The sequence below is a fragment of the Lepisosteus oculatus genome, unplaced genomic scaffold, assembly GCF_040954835.1.
Source record: "Lepisosteus oculatus isolate fLepOcu1 unplaced genomic scaffold, fLepOcu1.hap2 HAP2_SCAFFOLD_131, whole genome shotgun sequence".
Lineage (NCBI taxonomy): Eukaryota > Metazoa > Chordata > Actinopteri > Semionotiformes > Lepisosteidae > Lepisosteus > Lepisosteus oculatus.
Window position 1 is genome coordinate 244,388 of NW_027167680.1, and position 19,748 is coordinate 264,135.

At 45.4% G+C, this 19,748-nt stretch overlaps 8 non-coding genes across 8 annotated transcripts; 5 read left to right on the forward strand and 3 right to left on the reverse strand.

Annotated features, from left to right (window-relative positions):
- Positions 1–5,953: 5,953 nt before the first annotated feature.
- trnan-guu (transfer RNA asparagine (anticodon GUU)) lies at positions 5,954–6,027 on the reverse strand. The gene has a single exon. It is a non-coding gene; the product is annotated as a tRNA-Asn (tRNA).
- A 1,193-nt stretch (positions 6,028–7,220) lies between these two features.
- On the forward strand, positions 7,221–7,293 carry trnaq-uug (transfer RNA glutamine (anticodon UUG)). Its single transcript has one exon. It is a non-coding gene; the product is annotated as a tRNA-Gln (tRNA).
- Positions 7,294–8,849: 1,556 nt separating this feature from the next.
- trnas-uga (transfer RNA serine (anticodon UGA)) lies at positions 8,850–8,931 on the reverse strand. The gene has a single exon. It is a non-coding gene; the product is annotated as a tRNA-Ser (tRNA).
- A 1,540-nt stretch (positions 8,932–10,471) lies between these two features.
- Positions 10,472–10,545, reverse strand: trnan-guu (transfer RNA asparagine (anticodon GUU)). The gene has a single exon. It is a non-coding gene; the product is annotated as a tRNA-Asn (tRNA).
- A 946-nt stretch (positions 10,546–11,491) lies between these two features.
- LOC138226302 (U5 spliceosomal RNA) lies at positions 11,492–11,608 on the forward strand. Its single transcript, XR_011184487.1, has one exon. It is a non-coding gene; the product is annotated as a U5 spliceosomal RNA (small nuclear RNA).
- Positions 11,609–11,835: 227 nt separating this feature from the next.
- Positions 11,836–11,977, forward strand: LOC138226288 (U4 spliceosomal RNA). Its single transcript, XR_011184473.1, has one exon. It is a non-coding gene; the product is annotated as a U4 spliceosomal RNA (small nuclear RNA).
- A 1,170-nt stretch (positions 11,978–13,147) lies between these two features.
- On the forward strand, positions 13,148–13,289 carry LOC138226293 (U4 spliceosomal RNA). Its single transcript, XR_011184478.1, has one exon. It is a non-coding gene; the product is annotated as a U4 spliceosomal RNA (small nuclear RNA).
- Positions 13,290–18,124: 4,835 nt separating this feature from the next.
- Positions 18,125–18,206, forward strand: trnas-uga (transfer RNA serine (anticodon UGA)). The gene has a single exon. It is a non-coding gene; the product is annotated as a tRNA-Ser (tRNA).
- Positions 18,207–19,748: the final 1,542 nt, after the last annotated feature.

The following is a 19,748-nucleotide window of genomic DNA, read 5'->3' on the forward strand; positions in this document are numbered from 1 at the left end:
TCAAGAAATAAAGTCGAACAACAGCTGCGGGTTTGATTCTGAACGTATGAGATTGCAGCGTCTTTTACTTCCATTGACAAATGATAGAGATTCGAAGAGAGATCCTTCAGACCAGCAAGCAAACCCACGGCTATTTCGGTTTTCTATCTAGGCAACGTTGGTGTCTGCAATAGCATACATGAAAGCGTGATGCAATTTCTGTGGCTACATTTGTTGCACGTCATGCACAGTAAGAGTGTTTCTAACACCAAATAAAAAGTCAACAATTAGCGATCACGCCTTCTCAGTTAACCCACTGAAACCCTTGCTGTTAACAGTTCTTTAATGCGTGCTTTACGAGCACCTACATATCGTGTCGGTTCTTTCAGCTTTATTCATTAGGTTTTCAAAGGCATAAGTAGAGCACCAGAGGTGCGAACGCAGAATGTATGGTAATCTGAAGAACTGCTTTCCATGGCAGCGGGTCCAAGCGATTTAACGTTTTTATAGTACCGGGAAAGGAGAAGCGGCACTTTGCCTTTGCCGCGCAGGCACAAGGCGACGTGCGGCAGACGCAGGAGTCGGCAAGTTCTGAACCTGCGCGGGGAGTCCCTAACGCATTTCGAATCCATCGCCTTAACCACTCGGCCATGACAAAAGCGAGCTCGCTGCCGCCGCATTCCTCCTATAATCTAACACGGAGTGCGAGGTGGCTGCGGAAACCTTTTTAAAGTCGCTCTCCGTTAAAAAAAAAAAACCTTTCACAAGATTCGTGCCGGCAGACAGACACGCCTCAGAGGGTTTAAGGCTGGCTTCACGTTCAAATGATAAAGTCCCCCAGTCCGGATGTCAAAATGCAACTTTGGCAGACAGAAAAAACAGCAACAAACCACAAATGTGGAAAAGGATTTTACAAGCTGCACCACACTGCACTTTCAAAAGCATTTACATTCGTGTTAGACGCAGGAATTGCCTTTGATTTGCGCGCTTACGAACGCCATGGAAAACGAAACAAAACCAAAGCCCTCAGCTCCTGCACTTGATTATAATGCCGTTACGTGTCGAAGCAGGAATTTACGTCATCCTACCACTGCAACACGGGGAATAGAGGGAAATGAGCACAATCTACGAATTGTCTCTAAACAGTCCCTACAGTTGTAAGACGCCTGGAAGCGTGCACCCCCATCATTAATCTTTGCGCATCTGTGCAAGGTAAACTCTGGAGCAGTCTCTGAAACGGCTCAAAGGAAACACGTGATTGATTCCATGTGCATCTGGGGTTCATTTCTTATTTACATTTAATTCAAGGGAAAGGCTTGGGTCAGTTTCAGACGGCCTCCAACAGCGAGATTCAAGCGCCCCACCTTCAGCCCAATCTGCGCCGCCAGAACGCCAACGGCTCCTCTGGTCTCTGGGGTGCGGTTGTGACCCTGTAACCTAAAGTGTTGGTGGCAGACAAATGGAGACTAACAGGTGATGTCCTAGGACATGACTACATTGTGACACTCGGTGGGGATGGTGACCATTGCTTGGAAAAGAGTGCGAGGCCCCTTTAGAAAAACATTTTGTTAACAGGCATTCTGCCTCAGCCTAAACACCTATAGCTTGCAAAGCGCATGCTATTAGACAGGCACCTCTGCAAGACCTTAAGAGTCTCTTAAACTAGTGATAGTAAGGTGTTCCCAATGGGCGATGTTTGGCTTTCAAATCATCTGTCTGTGGAAGCGCCGAGATGCAGCTGTTTAAGGCTTAGAAGCAGCTGACTGTTTCACTAGCTAGCTGATTACTGTCAGTCAGGGAGCTCAGAGGTGAAAAGCCTGTCTGAGAGACAATTCGCCGTTGTTCAGTTCAATATGTTCCGTACCAGCTCGGCGCACCTGAGATCATCTTGGTAGCCGTGTAGCTCAGATGAGTGAGAGCGTGTCTGTGTGTACCACCGTGATTGGATGCCGGTCCTTCTCAGGTCACAGTAAACCTTCTGCTGCCTAACTTTCCTAATTTTGGGGATCCCTTTGTAAAAGCAAAGGAAAAAAAAACTGGCTCTTCATCAGCATGATCGACCCACCCAGTGTGCCCCTGTGGCTTAATGGATAAGGCACTGGCTTCCTAAGCCAGGGTTTGTGGGTTTGAGTCCCATCTGGGGTGCTTCTGTCCCATTTTGAGCGTACAAATGTCCTTGTGATTTGCAAAGCTGCAACCCCACCTTACTCAGTGAGCGTCTCTGCTTTTCTCTCACATACAGTTGGGAGAAAAACTTTTGTAAACAGCCCTTCGGAATGATGTGGATTTCTGCATGAATGGCTCCTAACATGTGATCTTATCTTTATCTAAGTCATAATAATTAATAAAGAGAGTGTGATTTAACAAACAACACACGCCCAACATTTGACATTGCTGTTTCTTTATTGACCAAATGGTTTAAAAAATCAAGGTCATTGATGGAAAAAGTACGTGAACCCTTATATTAAGGAGCTAGTGGAACCTCCTTTATGACAAAAACCTCAACCCCCACTTTCTGTAGCGGCTGGTCAGACCTGAGCAGCGGTTAGGAGGTATTTTGGCCTATTCCTCTATGAAAAACTGTTTCAGTTCATGTATATTTTTGGGATGTCTTGCACTGAACGGCCTGCTTCAGATCACGCCACAGCACTTCAATGGGATTGGGGTCAGGACTCTTACTTGGCCATCCCAAAATACGGAATTTCTTTTGTTTCAGCCACTCTGTTGTTGATGTACTCCTTTGTTTTTGTCATGCTGCATGACCCAGCGTCTTTCGAGTTTTAGATCACAGGCAGACACCCTGACATTCTGCTGTAGATTTTCCTGATACATCTTGGAATTCATCGGTCCCTCGATGATTGCAAGCCGTACAGCCTCCGCCATCCTTCCCAGGTGGGATGAGGTTTTGGAGTTGGTATGCAGTGTTTTGTTATCTCCAAACATAACGCTGTGCACATTTACCAACAAGTTCAACTTTTGTCACGTCTGTCCACAGAACATTGTTCCAGGAGTTGCTGTGGAACATCCATGTGGTCTTTAGCAAACTTGAGAGGGGCAGTGGTGGTTTTTTTGGGGGGGAGAGCAGTGGTTTCCTCCATGGTGACCTCGCATGATCACCACTCCTGTTCAGATTTCTTCTTATGGTGGACTCATGAACACAGACGTAAGACAAAGTCAACCACCTGTTCGCTAGATCCCATCCCCACTCAGCTAGTCAAAGATTCCCTCGAAGGACTGGCAGGACCTATAATTAGTATGATGAATGCATCGCTTGCGTCAGGCGTTGTACCTGATCAATTTAAGGTAGCGGTTGTTAGACCACTCCTTAAGAAGTCAAATTTGGATCCACAAGTTCTTAACAACTACAGGCCTGTCTCAAAGGTCCCATTTCAATCTAAAAGTCTTGGGAGAATAGTTGTTGCCCAACGTCAATCGTATCTGGATTCAAATAATATACTTGAGAAATTTCAGTCTGGTTTCTGAAACTGCATTAACAAGAGTCGTAAATGATATTCTCTTAGCTACTGATGCGGGGAATGCAACAGTGCTTGTGCTTCTAGATCTTAGAGCTGCCTTTGACATGGTTGACCTCTCTGTTTTGTTACACAGGCTTGAGTTTGAGGTTGGCTTATCTGGAACCGTCCTTCAGTGGTTTACTTCACATTTTACTCATCGTTTTCATTATGTTCAAATATCTAATAATTGTACTGCTTCATCAATGTCACCAGTTCAATTTGGGGTACCAGAAGATCAGTGCTGGGACCAATATTGCTCTCTCTCTCAACATGCTGCTGCTAGGTAGGATAATATGAAAAAATAATATGAACTTTCATTCATATGCTGATGACACTCAAATAAACATTTTGTTTACACCAAACGACAACTCTTCTATTATCAGTTTAGTTAAATGCATTAAGGAAGGAAATACTTGGATGTGTGAAAACTTTTTGTTACTCAACTCTGAGAAAAATGAGGATCTGTTGATCGGAGGCAACAATACTGATAGGACTACTATAACTTCAGCACTTAACTCAGAGGATTTAAACATTTGCCTCAAAGAGACAGCACGTAACCTAGGCGGCATATTAAACACAAGGCTCTTAACAACTTGCATTGTTAAGTGCCTTGGGACAACCTTGTTGTGAAAGGCGCTATATAGAAATACATTGATTTGAATTGAATTCACAATGTAAAATGTTGTGTGTGTTGTTTGTTAAACAAGACTGTCTTTATTTATCAAAAAATAAAAGGAATTTGCTAGGAATGCAAACGTTAGGTTGCGCTTCTTCATGCTGCATCGTCGGCATGAGTGGAGCTTTTTAAACGTCTGTACTTACTGTGCCCCATAAGAAATCGTTTGTCCCCGTTCAAAAGAGATTGTGCGATGTCCTGCAGTGTTCGCAAAGCAAACCTTTGACAGTTTGAAAAGAGGAATTTATTCTGCTTCCTGTGCGTGCAGTAATTACAAAGTTGAACGTCTTTACACGATTTGCTGCAGTTTTCAGTGGGCGGGCTTTGTCAGATGGCTTGGAAAAACGCACTGTGTTTCGGCTCGGGAAACATCATGAGAAGTGTCCTGCATGTTTTCTGTGTATAGCTGTCTTTTATCGCATACAGAATTCATTCGAAATCATTGATTTCTCCAATTAACAAGGGTCCCTTAAAAGATTAGTCAAAGTAACGTCTAATCGGATTAGTTTCCTTAGAGCTGGTTCAGAGTTTGCTCAAGAGTTTACCTTTCACAGATGCGCAAAGAAGAATGTTGGGGGTGCATGCTTCAAGGTGCCTTATAGCTGTAGGGAGTGATTCGAGACGATTCGTGGCGTGTGCTCGTTCCCATATACCGTACGCCCCGGGGTGCAGTGCTAGGATGACGTACAATACCGCTTGGGCACGTAACGGCGTTATATGCAAGTGCGGGACGTGAGGGTTTTCGTTTGTTCATTTTGTTTTGCTCTGCTTTGCTTTGTTTCGTGGTCAAGAGGCGTAAGGTAAGTCGTAATCCAGGGAGAACACTGGTGGCAAACAGTCCGAGGTGAGAGGCGAGGTCCAAAGTCGAAAAGGCAGAAACGCCAGGTAGAGCTCTCAAGGAGTAGACTCAATACCAGCGGGAAGCAGGTAAAGATGGTAAAAATAGCACTGCGTACCGCACGGTGGAGTGTGTGCAGGTGGGTTAACTTGTGCGGCGGCGTTTGTTAATAATCACCCGCTGCTGGTGCTGTTTAGATTGCTTAAGAGTTGGTCTTAACTGCCTGGCGGTCATGACAAGCTCCTCTTTAAGCTGTGGTTTAGTTTTGCATTCATGTGTTTCTAGAGCAGTTATTTATGGGGGTGGGTGGGTCTTTCACAGAGGCTCAGGACAAATCCCCCGCCTGAAAGTCTAATGTGTGCGTTCAGAGAGTCACAGGTCAAGAGCCAGGCAGGAGGACAATGGACAGAAGAGCCAACGAACTAAAAATAAAAGAACAGATATGAAAAAGCCACCATCTTTTTCTTTTTGACATTTTCCGACTTTCACGCAAGCCAGGACAAAGTTGCTTGTAGCTACTTGTGGATTCAAATACTCTATCGAGTGCTTTGATGAGTTTTTGCAATTTGATTGTCGTCCTGTCAGCCTGTTTCTGTTTTTTTTTTTTCAATCTAGGGATGGAAAGTATGAGGGAAATGATGGAGCAATCAATAACCGCTCCGGAAAAATGGCAGAAAGAAATGGTCCGTCACTAAGGACATTTGTGAAGCAGAGGACTGACATCACCACAAAGGCGACACATTCTGCTGATGGTTTTGGTGAATAATGATTGAGGCTCGTTAAGAGAAAGGTAGCTGTGTCAGCATGCGTAGGCTGCAAAGGATCAAGCAAAGGTTTACTCCATGCTGAAAAGAGAAGAAAAGAAGCACAACGTTTCGACTGTGGAGCCTTCTGCGCCATCTTCTTTAGCGGTGATGATGTTTACATTGGAAAAACGGAGACATGCGTCCCTGGGTGGGCTTGAACCACCAACCTTTCGGTTAACAGCCGAACGCGCTAACCGATTGCGCCACAGAGACTGACGGCTGCTTGTGCTCCCTACATTTGCAGGTTTATGGTCAAAGAAAATAATCACTTGCGCTTCTTGCAGCCGGCAATCTTTTTCCACTGACAACCAAGAAATGGATTTCATCTTTCACAAGCTGTATGGATTTCTTCAAAAACAAGTTATTCCAGAAAGGAAATGAATTCTTGCATTAAACTGAACCAAGCTGTACATGTTTGTCTGAAATGAGACATTCGGCACAACAAGACACGGAGAGAGGCACCGCTGGTATTCAGACCCAGGATCGCCTGCTTACCAGGCAGGCATTTTAAGCCACTAGGGAACAGCGCCAGCGGAGCACCGCGCTTTTACAGACACTTGGACACATCTGCGTTCGGTGTGCACTTAACCTGCTCTCTGAGCCCGTTGCCTCCGTCCCATTTAATAGCAGAACTGACGCCAAGAGAAATGATGAGAAATGGCATTTATCGGGCACTTTTCATGTCCAAGGAGCTCAATGCCCTTGACACCTCCCCAAGGCGACAGAGCTGTGCATTCTTTGGCGACACCATTTTTTCTTTTGTTTAATTTCTATACTTATTGATAGAATAAAAACGATATGTCATGTACTGTAAGGGAAATGTCTCTTTTCATGGGGAAAGCTAGCACCAGCAAATGTTGTGTTTAGAAGAAGTGATTTAACATGACACGTGACCTAATTTACCGGAGCAAAAGCTCACCCAGCAAGCCCTGCTTTACTTCTACAGGAGAGAAGTACTGTAGAGTCTGCAAGATGTTCAGCTGGGTACCTACGTCAGCATGCCTCGGCTGCAAAGGAACAAGTAATAGGTTTATTGCATGCTGAAAAGAGAAAAACGGAAACACAGCGTTTCGACTGTGAGGTCTTCTCACACCTGAAGAAGCCTCACACCTGTAAAAGGCTCCATGGTTTTCTTTCTTCTCTTTTCAACATGGAATACACCTATTGTCTGCAAGATGTGACAATTTCATGGTGTTTTGGAAGAAAACCTTTTTTCTTTGAATTCAAAATCAATCGGAATTTCAGCACGACACATCAACACTTTTTCTGTTTTAAGGAGATGATATTTTAAACCTGATAAAAATAGTAGGAAACACAAGTTTCTTGCTGTGAAAATTTAGATGGGGAAGTGTACTACTAGTAGCAGTGTAGAGCTCTCTGTGGTGGAGTGCAAGCACGTGTTCTATGGGCCAGTGGCGTAATGGATAACGCTTCTGACTTTGGATCAGAAGATTGTAAGTTCGAGTCCTGCCTGGCTCGCGAGGCTTTTAAACCTCTCAGGTTCCTCGGTAACAGGTTGCCGTCATGTATATGAACTATAGAAAAGCATTTGCCACAACCCGTAAATTAGCACGCAAGTGCGGGCTGGTGAACACAGAACTGTATGGAGATCATCTCCAGCTCCGAGCTCAATTGCAATGAAAAAACATGCAGAAAAGAACTGGAGAGCAGCTGAATTTGTGCTCAGTAGGGTGGGGAGGACTCAGCATTGCTATTGTTCTAATTGGCATGAACTGCAGGGGATCTGAATCAGAACATGTCAGATAGTTCGATCATTGCGTCAATATGTAGGCCACGTTAATACAGAATTATTACTTTGTCTGTCTCGTCTTTGTATATAGCTGAATGTCCCTGACAATTTCATGTTAGTTTTTAAGAACGACATTGGTGCTAATATATACATATATAGCATATAAGGAAAACGTAAATGTTTAGTCCATGCTGAAAAGATAAGAAAACCGCCACAACGTTTCATCTTGGAATAAATCTTTACTTGTTGTTTTGCAGCCTACCCATTCTGACCTAACTCCTCCCTTGAAATTCCCTAACAGATAAGGGTACGTAACGGCTCATGCGATGCTCAGTTGCAATTTGTCCCAAAACAAACAAGAACAGCAGCTGAGGGTTTGAGTTTGAACATGCACTGTATTAAAGCAGCTTTTATTTCCATTGATAAATGCTAGATATTCCTACAGAGATTCTCCAGGTGAGTAAGCGATTCCTGTTTCTGTTTCTATTTCTGTTTCATATATATACATTATATATATATATGTTACATGTGTCTCTGCAATAGTATAAATGTGTTATACACTATCAGGGGCTGCTTTTTTGTGCACCTCATCTACAACAAGGGTTTTTTTTTCATTTATGTTTGTGGACCTTCACCATTTGAGGAAGTGAGTTAGATAAGAAAGTTACAGGTATGGTGAGCAATGACTGACAAAGGCACGTACTGGGTATTCCTTACAGAAGTGTAAGCAATTTGTTCTAAAAAACACCGGCTAAAGTCCAACATCGTTAGCAATCTTATTACTTAAACAGAATTAACATCAATAAACTGTAAGGTGCTGGTACATGCGAGTAGATTTGATCTTCTATTAAACAAAAATGCAATTACAGCTCTAAAAAGGTCAACCTAGACTTCTGTAACAGATCTGTTCAGGTCATCGCTGTTTCTCTGACCTTGTGAGTCTTTGGAATTTTAAAAGTGTATTTTGCTTGCCTTTCATGTGGTCTGTGTACAAGTCACTGTGGCGTATGCGGTCCTACACAGCCTTGCTATAGACGTGACGAGCCTCCGCTATGTTGCAATGGAGAACAGGTTCAGTACGGAGCTGCTGAGAAAATTCAGCTGGAAAGCTCGTTGCAGAAAAGCATCGTTATCTGTGTCCAGCGGCAAAGCGTCCATCGTGGGTGCTGAAGAATCGATTTCACAGGCTGCGGGTCCAGGCGATTTAGAGTGTTAAAGGTCCCAGCGAAAACGGAACGGCGCTGGTCCTTTTACACGCACGCACGCAACCAAATGCAAAGGACGCCGTAGTCGGCAGGATTTGAACCTGCGCGGGGAGACCCCAACAGATTTCAAGTCTATCACCTTAACCACTCGGCCACGACTACAGCGAGCGCTGCGGCCGCTGCCTTCTTGCTACAATCGAACAGGGAGTGCGAGGCGGCGGCGGCAGTGGAGGCAACTTTTTTCAAGTTCGCTCTCCGTTTAAGAAACCTTTTACGCCATACGTGCAAGCACACACACACACACACCTCAGAGGACTTAAGGGTGGCTTCAAGTTGGAATGATAAAGTCTCCCCGTTCGGACATGAAAACAGAACGTTCTTAGACAGAAAGCAATCAACAACGGAGACATGTGGACGACGATTTTAGTCACTGCACTTTGAATAGCATTTTTACTCCAGTTACAGGAGATGCACCAATGGCCCTTGACCTACGCTCTTACCAATGCCTTGAACATTCAAACAAAACAGCCCTCAAGTCCTGCGGTTTAATATAACGCTGTTACGTGTCGAGGCAGTATTTGACTCTGTCCTACCGTTGAGACACGGGGCGTATATGGAAACGAACACATGCTACGGATCGTCTCTAATCGGTCCCTACAGTTGGAAGGCTCCTTGAAGCGTGCACCCCCATCATTCATCTTTGCGCATCTGTGAAAGGTAGACTCTTGAGCAATGTTTGAGCCAGCTCTAAGGCAACTAGTGCTATTGGACAGACACCTCTGGAAGATCCTAAGAGTCTCTTAACACCACTTCCAGCAGCAAGCTTAATTGTTCGCTGGAGGTCTCCCACCCAGGTACTGACCAGGCAAAGAATCACCAGTACATTGAATGAGGAAGTTAATCCTGAAATCCAATTACATATCTCAAGGTAAGACAAATCCATAAGAACATGTCTTAGTATTACTTCGTTTACATTAGTATGGCACTGAGTTGGAGCTCCTCTTTAAGCTGTGGTTTAGTTTTGCATTCATGTGTTTCTAGAGCAGTTATTTATGGGGGTGGGTGGGTCTTTCACAGAGGCTCAGGACAAATCCCCCGCCTGAAAGTCTAATGTGTGCGTTCAGACAGTCACAGGTCAAGAGCCAGGCAGGAGGACAATGGACAGAAGAGCCAACGAACTAAAAATAAAAGAACAGATATGAAAAAGCCACCATCTTTTTCTTTTTGACATTTTCCGACTTTCATGCAAGCCAGGACAAAGTTGCTCGTAGCTACTTGTGGATTCAAATACTCTATCGAGTGCTTTGATGAGTTTTTGCAATTTGATTGTCGTCCTGTCAGCCTGTTTCTGTTTTTTTTTTTTTCAATCTAGGGATGGAAAGTATGAGGGAAATGATGGAGCAATCAATAACCGCTCCGGAAAAATGGCAGAAAGAAATGGTCCGTCACTAAGGACATTTGTGAAGCAGAGGAGTGACATCACCACAAAGGCGACACATTCTGCTGATGGTTTTGGTGAATAATGATTGAGGCGCGTTAAGAGAAAGGTAGCTGTGTCAGCATGCGTAGGCTGCAAAGGATCAAGCAAAGGTTTACTCCATGCTGAAAAGAGAAGAAAAGAAGCACAACGTTTCGACTGTGGAGCCTTCTGCGCCATCTTCTTTAGCGGTGATGATGTTTACATTGGAAAAACTGAGACATGCGTCCCTGGGTGGGCTTGAACCACCAACCTTTCGGTTAACAGCCAAACGCGCTAACCGATTGCGCCACAGAGACTGACGGCCGCTTGTGCTCCCTACATTTGCAGGTTTATGGTCAAAGAAAACAATCACTTGCGCTTCTTGCAGCCGGCAATCTTTTTCCACTGACAACCAAGAAATGGATTTCATCTTTCACAAGCTGTATGGATTTTGAAATGTATGGACGATGCCAGGTGTCCCACAACACCACAGCGCCGACACACCTTTGGTTGTCCCACATAAAAAACATAGCCATTGCAGGCGCCCAGCCGGATTGTAGAGGGCAGGTGCCTTAAGCCTCCATTTACATTGTCCGGTAGCAAGCGAACCTCGAATTTCCTTGCTCCTGTTTTTATACCGTCAACATCTCTAACCTCAGTTCCATGGTGGACGGTGCAGTACTGCTTAAGCCAGGTGTGAATGTCCTCCGTCTTTGCCAGTTCCGAGAACATAACAACATGCACCGTTTTCCTCTCTCTCTGTGTCAGAGGCTGCAAGTTGATCTTCTCAAGGGCAGGAACTTTCCCTCTTTTTGCCTCAAACACATCCACACATTGTTCAAACAGAGAATAGGTAGCAAAAACAACCTCAAATGCTTTCTGACCTGGGAGAGCGAAGATGAAATCCAAGTGCCGAGGTTCAAAGCCACGTTCCTTCTGTAACACTTTTCTGCTGAACTGCATACGATCCATGAAGAGGTCATCCAAAAGCTCAAAACGTACAGCATTCTTGCGGGATCCAAAGGTTGCCATCTCAAACTGCAAAACAAACACTGCTTCCACAAAACAAGAAAACAATCCAACTACTCTAACTACAGGCTGATCAAGGTATCTCCCCTGCCAGGTAAGCCGAGAGCCGCAGGCAATGAGCCCAGAGCTGAACGGGCCCCACTGGCTCGTTTGTAAGGCCAGGTGCATTGCCAACCACGACCGGCAGGGCAGAGGCCTTGAAGGCGGCCTGGGCTCCTGCAGCTGTCCAGCCACGCACTCTGGTTTCTCTTCATCTCGTACAAATCTTTTGCCTTTTACTAAAGATTTCCATGGAGAGGAACATGAATGAGTTCCATACAATTTTTGTGCTTCCCTGCCTTCGGGTGGGGCGCAGCTGGGCTGGACAAAGAGAGAAACTAAAACCGCTCACAATCGCTCTTATTACGGCGACTGTGGCCGTCTGCTCTGCGAGTCCTCGGTCTCCGCCTCTCTGATTGGCGCTCTTTTCTTTGGGGGGCGGGAATATGCTGTGAAATATGAAGCGTTACAGCAACGACATGCCATGAGACGATTGATAACGATTTCCATAGGATCCCCGCGGTTGCCTGGCAACCGTCAGCTTTGCGCAGTGGCAGTATCGTAGCCTGTGAGGTTTAGCCGAGGCGCGATTATTGCTAGTTGAAAACTTTTCCCAATACCCCGCTTCCGCCGGTTTGCAATACAATCGGCGAAAGCAATTTTTGACAGTCTCGTCAGAGACTGAGCAAGGTGTTTAAAGACAGATTTTGTCATGGTAACATCATGGTAGAAAGAAACAAGCTTGTTACGTCTCAACAGAAACGCTCTTTAGCTCTTTCAGCGTTATGCAGAGAACAGCGTCTGTCGAGATCACTTTTGAGTCAGCGCGAAACGCCGTGTGCTGTCAGTTTGATTTCATATTGCTCGTAGCGGCGCCCGGCTTTTGTCTGTCAAACGTTAGGTTGCGCTTCTTCATGCTGCATCGTCGGCATGAGTGGAGCTTTTTAAACGTCTGTACTTACTGCGCCCCATAAGAAATCGTTTGTCCCCGTTCAAAAGAGATTGTGCGATGCCCTGCAGCGTTCGCAAAGCAAACCTTTGACAGTTTGAAAAGAGGAATTTATTCTGCTTCCTGTGCGTGCAGTAGTTACAAAGTTGAACGTCTTTACACGATCTGCTGCAGTTTTCAGTGGGCGGGCTTTGTCAGATGGCTTGGAAAAACGCACTGTGTTTCGGCTCGGGAAACATCATGAGCAGTGTCCTGCATGTTTTCTGTGTATAGCTGTCTTTTAACGCATACAGAATTCATTCGAAATCATTGTAAGATTCTCCCTCAGTTCCGTTGTGCAGTGCTTTACCTCTTTCAAAAGGCTTCACTTTCCTAGTCACATTCCAAGGCTCATCGAACCCGGGCTGTTTCCTCCAGCGGTATAGTATTGCAGTGAGACAGCACGATGCCTGCAAGACTATGTCACACTAAACACCACAGATTGTGTTTGTCCGTTCGTGTCAGTCGTCCTGCAGCCACGGGAAGTGGGACACAAACATGCTGCAATGCTTTCAGGACGTTAGGATTTGTTTGTGCAACATCCGAGAAGAGTACTTGTGGCTTGAATGTGAACTGTACGTGCCCGCCCCCTTTCCTCTGTAGTGCATGAGTTCCTCCCGGCATGCCCTTCGTCATTGTTCTGTCATCTTGTATTTAAAGGGTTGTATTTCTGCTGCTGAAAATAAGCAACGGTTTTCTCACAACGCCCTTTGTTCCCGACGGAGCCCTTGTCTGTCATGAAATTCTTCAAAACCTCAAGCTAGAAGAAGAAGACGACAAATATGAAGCGTTACAGCAACGACATGCCATGAGACGATTGATAACGAGTTCCATAAGATCCCCGCGGTTGCCTGGCAACCGTCAGATTTGCGCATTGGCAGTATCGTAGCCTGTGAGGTTTAGCCGAGGCGCGATTATTGCTAGTTGAAAACTTTTCCCAATACCCCGCTTCCGCCGGTTTGCAATACAATCGGCGAAAGCAATTTTTGACAGTCTCGTCAGAGCGTGACATAGTCTTGCAGGCATCGTGCTGTCTAACTGCAATACTATACCGCTGGAGGAAACAGCCCGGGTTCAATGAGCCTTGGAATGTGACTAGGAAAGTGAAGCCTTTTGAAAGAGGTAATGTCGACGCTTTTTTAACAGAGCACCAAAAAAGCGTCTTTTTTGAAGGCCTGGGTACTGAGCATTGGTGGTTCAGTGGTAGAATTCTCACTTCCCACGTGGGAGGCTCTGGTTCGATTCCCAGCCAAAGCAGTGGCTTTTGCAGCGAGCGGCTCCATCACTTGCATCCCCTTGCAACTCGCAACTGAAAACCCACTGAAGCAAAGCATTTGTTAGCCAGGTCAGTACCCGGATGAGGGTGAGCTACAGGGAAAAACAAAGTTTCCAGCTGGAAGCGGTGTTAATGGTGCCGGTGGGGGGGCGCTCAACCTGAGGTCTGTGCGGGTCCCAATGCCCCAGCATAGTGACGGAGACGCTGTGTTGTAAAAGGGCGCTGTCTCTTGGATGAGATGTAAAACCGAGGTCACAGTGCTCTGTGGTCATTAAAAATGACCACCAAAACCTTTGACAAAAGCTCTTGGTAATTGATGGTCTTCAATAATGCTTCTCCTTTAGGTACATTTTAAATCAGCTGAAAAATGCTGTGAAATGGGGGGTCACTTCACGCCAGTGTAGGATTTGGGTTACAAGAACCATGAAACTGCACGAGAAAGCCCGTACACTGAATTACACGGCTTTCTATTCAAAGGAGGGCAAAAGAAATTCCCTGAGTTCGATTTTTTGCAGCACAGAGAGGATTGCTGTCGTGAGGCTGGTTAGCTCAGTTGGTTAGAGCGTGGTGCTAATACTGCCAAGGTCGTGGGTTCGATCTCCATACAGGCCAGGTCGTTTTCTCCTCTCTTACAAAAGCTGTTAGGTTCCTTTCCGTGGTGAGATGGGTTGTCATGCAACGCTGCCACATAGTGCCGACAGACAATTAAATGACAAAAATGAAGAGAGTTAAAGCAGCTGGAAAGGTTTTCTTACAACTTTTGAGCTGACACAGTTTTGGAAAATGTTTTCTTCACGCTGCACTGTACCACATAGGCAGCCAAGAGTCTCCAAAACAAAACAGAATTGACAGTCATATAATGTCCATTAACCCCGGTTTTAAACACAGACTCATGTCTGCCATCATAAGAATATGAGTCCAATATTTTAGAATATAGTCAGAATGTCTTCTAACCTTACCTGTGGTGTCTTTAATCCCTATTGCTCAATGCATGGTGTACGTACTGCATACATGTGTCTTGAGAATGAGGAATGGGCCCCTGAGACATTTACCTGTTTCACAAATGATCGGATTTTACTAGAGATTCTGTTTGGGATTCAGATGTGCATTCGGACAGCAATTCCTTTCAAGAAATGATACGTTCTGGATGAGGTCAAAGGTGCTGGAACACTGTATTTAGGATGTGTTTGCAGTGATTGTGTCTCCTGCTTCAACGCAGTGATATATAGATGTGCTCCTGTAATTTATTGGTACATGCCCAGGGCAGTAAGTAGTCTGAGGATTTATTTCCAGAAGGCATAGAGCAGTGAAACAGTGAAGTAGTGCAGCACACTGGATCATTATATTATTAGAATCTATTCTACCTAAATTATTACATTATACACAACTTGAGCTCTCAGCACCGTACTGAGCCCAGGTGTTTTTCTAAAGCTGTCAGGTGCAGTTCATTTACATGAAGGAAATCTCTTACTGGGTACGATTACAATGCAGTAAGTAGCACAGGCTACTAAGGGAGTAGCCTGATGCGTTTAAAAACAACCAGCGCCAGGCAGGAGTCGAACCTCCAAACTCCTAATCCATCGTCAGACACATTATCCATTGCACCACTGGCCCTGGGGTGACACTGCAGGACTGTAACCCAGTGAGCTTAGCACTGCAACTAGTAAAATATTATCCCCGGTCCATTCTTTTCCAAAAGTGAGAAACACCTGTTTTCTACATTTTGTCTGTTTTAAAACCATATCTCTTTAAACCAAACCAAGAGTTTGTCTTTTGCACTGATATTCTGATTCATTTCGATTTCAAAGAAAAAAAAAACATTACCTTCCAAAGCATCATAAAATTGTCCCTTCCTCCAGACTCTACTTCTCTCTTGTAGTAGTACAGCAGACCTTTCCAGGTGATCAGATCACAGAGTCCGAAATGAGCTTCCTCCATCAAGCAAAGTACCTGAACATGACTCTGTCATCATGAAAGCGCCCCTGTAATAAAGAAATTAAATCCGAAATCAAGAGGGCAGTTGCCTACTGAAGTTCAAGAAGTCATAAATTTTAACCTAGCAACACATTAAAGGCTGCATCTATACAAGTACGATTCTAGAAATGCTCACCAGATTACGTTTTAAGAAAGAACTGCGCCTCAGGTTCCGCCGAGATCTTAACTCGGATGGCAGGATTCAGAGTCTGGAGTGTGGAATGATGGCGCACGGAGGGTCCACATACTGTGGATCCCTCAGTGATCTTCCGCGTGTTCAAACTGCCAGCGTGTGACTCCCCTGTCCCCCTGACCTCATTGCTCTGCTCTCGCCTCTCTGCAGCTGAGCCCGACTCATGGTAAAGTGGAAAAAAATATGCCCTCAACGTGAGATTTACTCTGGAGTGAGGATAGTTGTTACCTTCTTATCGTTGAAACGGATGTATGTGATGTGGCGACTAGTTTCTTCTCCATTAGCAGGCTTAAGGTTAAAGAAAAAAACATTGCTGACTTCTTTTTTTTTTGCCAGCCGCGAGCGCTGATTAGCGAGGTTTGTATTTCATGTTTTGCAAGTTGCATCCATTTTAAGAAAAACAAGTCATTCAAGACAGGAAATGAATACTTGCATTTAATTAAGTCTAGCCGTAGGCGGTTGTCTGTAAGGACCAGTTCTGTTCGAGAAGACAGAACAAAGAAGGCACCACTGGGATTCGGACCCAGGATCTCCTGTTTAAGAGACAAGCGCTTTAACCAACTAAGCCACGGCACCCCGGGAGTATTGTCCTTTTGCAGCCACTTGGACACGCCACTCAGACACATCTGCATTCGGTGTGTGCTCCGCCTGCTCGCTGAGCAAGTTGCCACCTTTACATACAATAGCAACATCGACACCAAGAGAAAGGATGACAAATGGCTTTTATCTGGAACTTTTCATGTCCAAGGAGCTCAATGTGCTTTCTGTGTACAACAGGGCCACTGAACTCCACACTGGCCACTGAACCACAGCAGTGGCTTGCTGGCTTGACATCTCCCAAGGAAAATGTTGAAATCGCATGTGGAACAGGAAAAGGACCCTCGAGTACGAGGGAAAAAAAAGAAAAAGATCATCTGGAGCGCGCCAACCCATTTCTGGACAGCCCAGTTCTGTTCACGAGGTGGCTGAGTGGTTAAGGCGATGGCTTGTTAATCCATTGTGCTCTGCATGTATGAGTTCAAATCCCACTCTTGTCGGTTTCCATGTCTGACATGTGTGCCCGTTCGACGTTGGCCCTCCTTTTGTTTGCTCCAGTACTAGAGCCTTACATTTTCTAGCGGTGGCTGAACATGGTATAGTAGGCTAACGTCGGTATCGAGCAGTGGCAGTAACAGTATTTACGTGCCACTGCTGCCAAGTGGCTCTGGGTTGAGACCGCGTTTTCACTTACTTGCAGCACAAACGGAGAAAGCGATTTTTGACAGTCTCTCGAGAGACTGCGCTAGGTGTTTAGGGATAGACTTTGTCAGTTCCCCCTGGGATGATGGCCTCTCAAATAGTTTGTGATTCCTCTAGACGTTTATACAGTAGAAGCCTGCTTCGTGGCTTAAATCCAAGCTAAGGAAACGAGTTAGAGGTCTGATGCAGAACTGCGAATTCAATGAACGGGAACACTACAGTACATTGCACTGTATGTGTGAGGAAAGCTGCCCCCTTCTGTTCCTTGTCGACCGAACAGAGGACTGTAAAGGATACCGCCAAGAAACTTTAGGATGCTGGTTGGAATCCAGCTCCAAAGAAGCCCCTTTGGGTGTTATGTAATCAAAAAGTAAGAACAGAGAATCTCCCTTTGATCAAAAGCGCAACAGAACTGTTTTCCGTGGAGCAGGTTTCAGACCCGTAGACCTGTTTTATTTGTAGGGCAGGGCGCATTCCCAAACGCGAATCTCCTGTTTTAGAAATGCTTTGGGCGGCGTGAAGTGAAAATAAGAAGTGGGCTCCAGATGCACATGGAAGCAATCAAGTGTTTCATCCGAGCTGTTTCAAAGACTGCTCAACAGCTTTCCTTTTACAGAGGCCCAACGATTAATGATGGGGGTGCACCCTTCAATGTGCCTTACGACTCTAGGGAGTGATTGAGACGATTCGTAGCGTGTGTTCATTTCCCTCTATTCCCCATGTTGCAGTGGTAAGATGACGTAAATTCCTGCTTCGACACGTAACGGCGTTATAATCAAGTACAGGAGCTGAGGGCTTTTGTTTTGTTTCGTTTTCTATGGCGTTCGTAAGCGCGCAAAACAAAGACAATTCCTGCGTCTAACACGAATGTAAATGCTTTTGAAAGTGCAGTGTGGTGCAGCTTGTAAAATCCTTGTCCACATTTGTGGTTTGTTGATGTTTTTTCTGTCTGCCAAAGTTGCATTTTGACATCCGGACGGGGAGACTTTATCATTTGAACGTGAAGCCAGCCTTAAACCCTCTGAGGCGTGTCTGTCTGCCGGCATGTATCTTGTGAAAGGTTTTTTTTTTAACAGAGAGCGACTTTAAAAAGGTTTCCCCAGCCACCTCGCACTCCGTGTTAGATTATAGGAGGAATGCGGCGGCGGCGAGCTCGCTGTAGTCGTGGCCGAGTAGTTAAGGCGATGGATTTGAAATCCATTGGGGACTCCCCGCTCAGGTTCGAATCCTGCCGACTACGGCGTCTGCCGCATGTCACCTTGTGCCTGTGCGGCAAAGGCGAAGTGCCGCTTCTCCTTTCCTGGTACTATAAAAATGCTACATCGCTTGGTCCTGCTTCCATGGAAAGCAGTTCTTCAGGTAATTCTACTCTCTTACCAAAGCTGTTAGGTTTCTTTCCGTGGTGAGATGGGTTGTCATGCAACGCTGCCACATAGTGCCGACAGACAAGTGTGTTGCGGGAGAAGAGAAAAGTGTTTGAAGATTTAAGAGTGTCTTAGGTGGAGCCAAAATCAAGTGTCACAAATGCAAGTGGGAAGATTTCCAATGTTTAATATGGTCAAAATAAGCGGAAGTTACCAGCTGGTCCGGCACAGTCTGCCATGCTTTTGTCATATACTGTAAAGTGGTGTGGAACTGGGTGTCGAACTGGAGCCTCACCATTTGCATATGTGAGGCTCCAGTTATACATCGAGTGTCACATTAAATGACAAAAATGAAGAGAGTTAAAGCACCTGGAGAGGTTTTCTTACAACTTTTGAGCTGACACAGTTTTGGAAAATGTTTCCTTCACGGTGCACTGAACAACATAGGCAGCCAAGAGTCTCCAAAACAAAACAGAATGGACAGATAGGAGAAAATTCCCACTCGTCCTGAAGTTCCCAAAATCCAGCACTGAGCGTAAACAAAGTGTCTAAGTAGCGTGGGAATGCTAACCCTAACCCTAGCTGGAGTTTGAGCAATCCGGCACTGAGCGTAAGAAGATGAGTCAAAGTAACGTCTAATCGGATTAGTTTCCTTAGAGCTGGTTCAGAGTTTGCTCAAGAGTTTACCTTTCACAGATGCGCAAAGAAGAATGTTGGGGGTGCACGCTTCAAGGCGCCTTACAGCTGTAGGGAGTGATTCGAGACGATTCGTGGCGTGTGCTCGTTCCCATATACCGTACGACCCGGGGTGCAGTGCTAGGATGACGTACAATACCGCTTGGGCACGTAACGGGGTTATATGCAAGTGCAGGACGTGAGGGTTTTCGTTTGTTCGTTTTGTTTTGCTCTGCTTTGCTTTGTTTTGCTTTCCATCGCGTTGGTAAGAGCGTAAATAAAAAGGCGATTCCTGTGTCTACCACTAATGTAAGAGCTATTTCAAGTGCGACGTGGTGCGGCTTTTCAAATGCTTGTGGGCATTTCTCTGTTGTTGATTCTTTTTTTGTGTGTAACAAAGTGGCATTTTCATGTCCGGACGGGGAGACTTTATCATTCCGACATGAAGCCACCCTTAAGTCCTCTGAGGCGTGTCTGTCTGCAAGGCTTGTATTTTGGAAATGTTTTTTTGAAACGGAGAACGACTTTGAAATAGGCTTCCGCCGGCGCCTCGCGATCCAGGTAAGATTGTAGCAAGAACGCAGCGGCAGTGGGGCTTGCTGTAGTCGTGGCTGAGTGGTTAAGGCAATGGACTAGAAATCCATTGGGGTCTCCCCGCACAGGTTCCAATCCTGCCGACTACGTTGTCCACTTTCAGTCGGTGTGTTTCGGCTCAAGCAAAGAAGCGCGCCTCTTTGCTGTTC